This window comes from Octopus bimaculoides, chromosome 26 (assembly GCF_046866305.1).
Source record: "Octopus bimaculoides isolate indiv1 chromosome 26, ASM4686630v1, whole genome shotgun sequence".
NCBI lineage: Eukaryota > Metazoa > Mollusca > Cephalopoda > Octopoda > Octopodidae > Octopus > Octopus bimaculoides.
The window spans coordinates 29911144-29918643 of NC_142953.1; the positions used below are offsets into that span (position 1 = coordinate 29911144).

The 7500-nt window shown below is 37.3% G+C and overlaps 1 protein-coding gene across 6 annotated transcripts in view; it reads left to right on the forward strand.

The window, feature by feature from the left end:
- LOC149131029 (uncharacterized) overlaps nt 1-7500 on the forward strand; it is a 440128-nt gene that overhangs the window by 322555 nt on the left and 110073 nt on the right. Inside the window, exon 1 of one of the 6 annotated variants that reach the window (XM_089342411.1) lies at nt 1-1192. This exon is cut by the window's left edge and continues 899 nt beyond it. The exons of the other annotated variants lie outside the window; for them this stretch is intronic. The gene's annotated coding sequence lies outside the window, so the exon portion shown is untranslated. The remainder of the gene's footprint in view (nt 1193-7500) is intronic. 6 annotated transcript variants of the gene reach the window in all.

Genomic DNA, 7500 nt, shown 5'->3' on the forward strand with positions numbered 1-7500 from the left:
AAAATTTTGTCAGGGTATATTATCCACTAATGATTCGTTTCTGGTTTTCCTCAACGTTCTTTTAAACGTATCTACGAACCTCTCTGCAAGTCCATTTGACCTCGGATGATATGGCGGGGTAGTAACATGTTCCATATGGTTCATCTTACAAAAATACTTGAACTCATTTGCTGTAAATTGCGTGCCATTATCCGACACTTTAGTGTCCGCCACACTAAAACGGGCACATATTTCATCCCAAAATTCAATAGTTGTTTTCGTCGTTGTTTTTCTGAGCGTACATCAACACATTGTCACACATCGTATTTCGAACCTGCGTCACGCTCAGCGACATAATTTTTTTTACTTGTCTCATTCATTATTTTTTTTTTTCATTTTATTTATAAATGCATCTTTTTCTGCTTTATTTTTTATCTCTTCCAATGTGATTGGTAGTTCCCGCACTACATTGCGAAAAATATTTTAAAATTCAACTTCTGATTTTAACGCTGCTATTACTGTACCTTCTAGCGATTCCTTATGCTTCGAGATCAATCTCGGCAGCCCGTCCCAATTTCTTCGAAGGCAAAAATTCCATTTTGAAATCGTAATTTAATAAGGTAGTCCCCCAGCGCTATATGTGTGGGACACCTTCTTTTTTTTAATCATATATTGTTAATAGCAGACACTGATCTGTCTGCAAGGTAAACTTTCTGCCGTGCAAGAATTTATGAAATTTCTTCACTGCAAACATAATGGCTACTGCCTCTTCCTTTATGTGGCTGTAATTTTTTTCCGCCGATAGTAATACATGTGACACATGTGTGATCGGTTTTACGTTACCATTTTCCAACTTATCTAAGATTACTGCTCTGATCCCAGATTCGCTAGCATCTCATGCTACAATTATTTTTTAGTTTCAGATCAAAATATGCTAGACATAGATCTGACGTTAACACCTTTTTAATCTCTTCGAATGTTTTTTGGCATTCGTCAGTCCAACACCATTTCACATCTTTTTTCAGCAGTTTGTTTAAAGGTGCTCTTAGCTCGTGCATTCTTGGAATATACATTTGATAATAATTCGCAAGACCTTGAAAAGTTTGTATGGTTATGTTAGCCGGAGGAGGCATATCCTTAATTGCGTCTGCCCTCGACGGGTTCGGTCGTCGTCCATTCCTGTCGATAATTTGTCGTTAACACTTAATTTCAGGTAAGAAAAGTTCACATTTTTTCTCACTCAGTGTGAAATCTCTTATTTTTTTTAAAACACACTTTACGTGCTCCACATGCTGATCACGAGATTCACTTTTAATTAAGATATCATCCAGGTATGGAATTGTGAATTCACAGTCCACTAACATTGTATCCACAGCCTGTTGAAAAATTGCAGGTGCAACTTTTATTCCGAAAGGAAGTCGGTTAAACCTGTTTAACCCTTTGTGCGTTTTTATCGTTAACAGCTTGCGACATTCTTCGTCTACCTACAGCTGTAATTAAGCTTCCGTTAAATCCAATTTAGAAAAAAGTTTGCCTCCATTAAGCTTGGCAAAAATCTCCTCTGGATTTGGTAATGGATACTTATAAGTTTTCAGACATTAAATCCCGTCGAAAAATCGGCGCAGACCCTTATTTTGTTTAGTTTTCTTTTTTATGTACACAGATGGCGCTGCCCCTTCCGAACAGTCTAATTTTTGTATTACACCAATATTCTCAAGTTTTCAATTCTTTTTCTTCTTGATTCAGTGTCGCAAAAGGCACAGCCGTCATTCGTTTAAAAACCGGAACGACATTTTCTTTTAGTTGGAATTTCACTTTTATTTTCGTACATGTACCAAGTTCTTCCTAAAAAACATCAGGATATATTTTTTTTCAATTTCATTTTTAACTTCTCAGATGCCTTGTTCGAACTGGCGTGCGATGCATTCACGTTATTACAGAAAATACTTATAGACGAATCCCACAAATTAAATGTCTCCATCCAATCTGTACCAAACAGATTTATGCTATTTTCTGATATGTACACCTTTGCTTTGAACGTCTTCCCATGAAATGTTGCATCTGGCGTCAATTCGCCCAGGAATCGAACTTGCTGTCCAGAGACAGCACGAGCTATTTGCTGTGTTTTCTTAAATGTAGGTCTTCCAAGTTTCAGTATTTATTATTGAGATATCACTCCCTGTGTCTAGTTGTGCTGGACGTGATGGAGGGTGCAGTGAAACTGGCACGGGACCACTAGCGTTGGAGAGCCCTGGTGGACCTGGTCGGCTCTACGCATGATGACGGCTCTGGGAATGACCCCAGCACCATCAAGCAAGAGCACGAGGTGAAGTGAATTAAATGTTATTAGAAACTGCATAAAATTAGTGTTAAAATATTTTATGTATCGTAGAAGAATAAACCAATTTATTACACATAAATTTTAACGACAAAATCTTATATGAAACCGCAAAGGTCATATGAAACACGGGTGCCCCAGCCTGGCCGCAACAATCCAGTTACTAAAACAAGTAAATGCTAAAAAGATATTACGAATTTAAAGGATTTAATCTCAGAAAAGAAGGCAACGAGAGAGAGAAAAGTAAATACCGAAAGGCATTGAGTGAGACGCTGCGTCGCCATTTCTAACCAACAGGGTCACTCATCGGGGTTTGTTGTTTTCTTTTACTGTTCCTAATGTGGTGTCGATGTTGTGGGCGTGGAAATTGTTGTTTAATTCGACAGAATATTGCGCAGTGTTTGAAATGTTCTGTGTGGAAGACCAAAGCCAGATAAATAAATAAATAACGAAAGAAAGAAAGAAGGAAATAAATAGAGGAACGGAAAGGTCACCACCAATTCACTAAAAAGGTCAAGTGGATACTTAACAGTAGACAGGATAATTTTTAGTTTCGTAACTGGTTTACACAATTTATCAACAAGATCTGTCTGTCATACACATACACACACACACATATACATATATATATATATATATATATATATATATATATATATATATATATATAGGAGAATGTACGAAAAAACAACAACAGACTATATATAGGTTAATGTGTGGGTTTGTATGTCAAGCTATAATAAAACATTTCAACATAAAACTGAAAACTTCCTCAATATTTTTTCTAGCGTATTTGTTTATTATAATTTTACAAGAAAAAGGTTGACAGTGAATTCGAATGTTCCACGCACGCGTGCGTGTGTGTGTGCCTTTTTACTTGTTTCAATGGACTGCAGCCATGCTGGGGCACCACCCTGGCAGGGGGGGGGGGCAAAACGAATCCACTCCTGTACTTATTTTTAAAGTTTGGTACTTATTCTATCGTCTTCTTTTGCCGAACCGCTTGGTTACACGGACATACACAAACCAACACTGATTGTCGAGCAGAGGGAAGACAGACGTAGCACAAAGACAAACACACACACATATATGTGTGTGTGTGTGTGTGTGTGTGGAGGCGCGTAGCTTAGTGATTAGGATGTCGGCATCATGATCGTAAGATTGTGGTTTCGATTCCTAGACCGGGCGACGCGTTGTGTTCTTGAGCAAAACACTTCATTTCACGTTGTTCCAGTCCACTCAGCTGGCAAAAATGAGTAACTCTGCGATGGACTGGCGTCCCGTCCAGCTGGGGAACACATACGCCATTGGAACCGGGGAACTGGGCCCATGAGCCTGGTTAGGCTTTAAAAGGCCGCATTTATTTATATATATATATATATATATATATATAAATATATATATAGTAGTGAGCTAGTGGGACTGAACCCGATACCACTCGTTTGCAAAGCGAGTTTCTTTACCACACAGCCACGCTTGCGCCTACGTATGATATAATATAATGTGTGTGTGTGTGTGTGTTGGTATTTATGTATCTAAATGTGCTTGTGTGCGTGTGTGTATGTCTGTGAGTATGTTGCTGTATATAAAAGCGTTTTAAGAGAGTACGCATTTATTAAAATTTTACAGGGATTAGATTAACAGGGATTTCGAAGTTTCGGGTTACTCGCCTTCGTCATCAGATTGTCTAACGAAGGTGACCCAGCCGAAACTTTCAAGTCACTGACAGCCAGCTCTCTGTAAAGAGTTAGTAAATAATACATGTATGTATAATGTATATGGAAAACTGATCTTTGCGCGTGTATGTGTGTGTGTTTGTATGTATAGAGATGGATAGACAGACAGACAGATACAAATTTGCTCCCTACAACCAATTTCCATAGTTACGTGCATTGTACCTTACGTATAAACCATATATTTATATATACAAAAGTGAGAACACACGTGCATACACATATATGCATGTATATATAAACACCAAATTACACATAACATCATAGGCATAATCCCATTCAAACATCCATTCACACATACATACGTAAGCACATACATATATATGTATCATATATATGTATATTATATACGGATGTGTATATTTGTGTATGCACGCACACATACATTCAGTGTCACACATATACTCGAAGTGTTATATATATACATTTGCATATACATGCGTGTGTATATGTATGATATATATATATGAGAGAGAGAGAGAGAGAGAGAGAGAGAGAGAGAGAGAGAGATACATATATATACATACATATATGAGATACACACTCGCACACACATATTTGTATATATACATGCATATATATTATATACATATACACACATATACACAGACACACACACACACATATATATATATATATATATATATATATATATATATATATATATATATTCACGCGCATACTGTCACATTCAGATACAAACACATACACACGTTCATACACACATGCACAAACACTCGTACACACACGCGCTCAGAGACAGAGACAGACACACACATACTGACACTCACATGCATACACACACACATACATATTGACACTCATACATAATACATACATATATATACACACACACATAGCTCCAACATACTAATTACAGACCCGTCAAGTCGAAAGCTACATCAACTGAGCAGGACACAGTTGCAACTATCCCATCATTCCACTGTAGTCGTCGGTGAGTCAACGCAGAAAACCGCCATATTGAATGATGATTGTGTCAACAAGAATCTCTCTTTACTGAACTGTAAATTGAGGTTACATAGCTGCAGTGATATATTTAGAACCCCTCTGTAATTACTGGTGTGTCACGTGTTGAAAGGTCAGATAATGGAGCCGTAAATGGTGTGTAGGAACGGAATAAAGCATAATTAATTAACGGATTTTTCGACACTTCGGTTGATACTCCACAACCAGATATCTGAGATTAGTTTGTGGCTATATTTGGTGGGATTTGCACGTCGTACGTATTGTGTCTTTTCGTGTGTGTGTGTGTGTGTGTGTGTGTGTGTGTGTGTGTGTGTGTGTGTGTTGGTATATATATAAGCGTGTGTTTGTAAGCTTGTATATGTATATATGTCTGCGTGTGGATCTATGTGTATGATTGTGTGAGTGTAAACTTGTGTGTGTACGTCTGTGCCATTGCATATAAGCGTGTTTGTGTGTGTGTATGTGTGTGTGTATATGTGTTGGTATTTATGTATGTAAATGTATATGCTTGTGTATTTGTGCGAATATGTTACTGTATATATAAGCGTGTTTGTAAGCTTGTGTATCTATATATGTGTATATAAGCGTGTGTCTGTGTTTGTCTATATATGTGTATCTCTGTGCCATTGTATATAAGCGTGTGTTTGTGTGTGTGTGTGTGTGTGTGTGTGTGTGCGTATGTGTTGGTATTTATGTATGTAAGCATCTGTATGTGTCTCTTTCTATATAATTGAGTGCCAGTGTGCTTGTGTATGTATGTATTAATGTGAGTAATATGACTATGTATATGAGCGTGTTTTTGTAAGCATGTACGTGTGTGTATCTCTAAATGTGTGCGTTAGTATGTGTATATGTGTGTGCCAATGTTTCTCACTGACTTTGTAAGCTTGTGTATGTATGTGAGTATGTGTCTGTATGTATGCATTTATGTTTGTGTCCATGTGTGTATAAGTATGTGAGAGTGTGTCTTAGTATAGAATCGAGTGTTTGTGTGTATGTGTGTATATATGCGAACATGCAAATCCACTTTGTTCTTTCTTGGAAAACCGCAGCATTTCTAAGATTTTATGCAAATCCATTGTTACATAAAACAGTAAACCTATGGCTATATATATATATATATATATATATATATATATGTGTGTGTGTGTGTGTGTGTGTGTGTGTGTGTGTGTGTGTGTGTGTGTGTGTGTGTGTGTATTTGTGTAAGTAAGGCGGTGAGCTGGCAGAATCGTTAGTATTTCGTCTGCCGCTACGTTCTGAGTTCAAATTCCACCGAGGTCGACTTTGCCTTTCATCCTTTCGGGGTCGATAAATTAAGTACCAGTCGCGCACTAGGGTCGATCTGATTGACTGGCACCCTCCCCCGAAATTTCAGGTCTTGTACTTATAATAGAAAGGTATATATGTGTGTGTGTGTGAGAGAGAGAGAGAGATTGACAAGCAGACAGACAGGGAGGCCAGAGGCCTGTCAGGTGAGCAGAAGTCTTTTTAGGGGGTTATCGTACATTTTTCTTTTCCTTGCCTCTCATTTCTTTTCTTTATTTTTTTTCTTCTTTTGGACAAAGGGTAATTACCTGAAACGTCAAATTCTCTTTTGCTATGGCATTTTAGGCTTCATTGTTCACTTCTTTGTTTGTTATATTTTTCGCTTTATATTTCTACGTCATTCAGGCATATGCTTTCGCTTCACCTACATTTTCTTTTGTTCCTTTTTGCTTCAAATTTCACTGCTGTAGTTCGTGTGATTTTTCACTTGTATACATGCATACATACACACACACATACACAGAAACAAACACGCACACATAAATACATACATACATACATACATAGACTTGTAGGAACATGGTATTTCGTTATGCAACCATAATATATAAAGTATATGAAACGTTTTTATAAGTCAAAAGAATACCTATAGAGATAACCTTAACAAGTGATATATATATGTGTGTGTGTGTGTGTGTGTGTGTGTGTGTGTGTGTGTGTGTGTGTGTGTGTGTGTATTGAGAGAGAGAGAGAGAGAGGGTCGGCTGAAAAGTCTATAGACTTACATATGTATATAGATATTTCCATATATTCATACATATATACGCACAGATATACCTAAATACGTACACACACACGCATGCAAACCAACTGTTCATAAGTAAGACTTGAGTTTCATGAAGAAAAGCAGGCAATATTTTAGAAACCCATTTGTTCATTCGTAGTTGTCGCGCCATATTTGATGATACGGTACAGATGACTGGACAAGTATGATTGGTAGTACCCTAATTTTAGTTTGTGTGTGTGTGTGTGTATCTATATGTTGGTGTACGTACCACTGTATGCACAATTATCTTTGTGTATGTATGCATGTGTGTGTATGAGAGAGTATGTCTTTGTTCGTATATCTTCGTACGATATCAGCGTACACAAAAAGAGCAAGATATGGAATAGTATATATATATATATGGATAT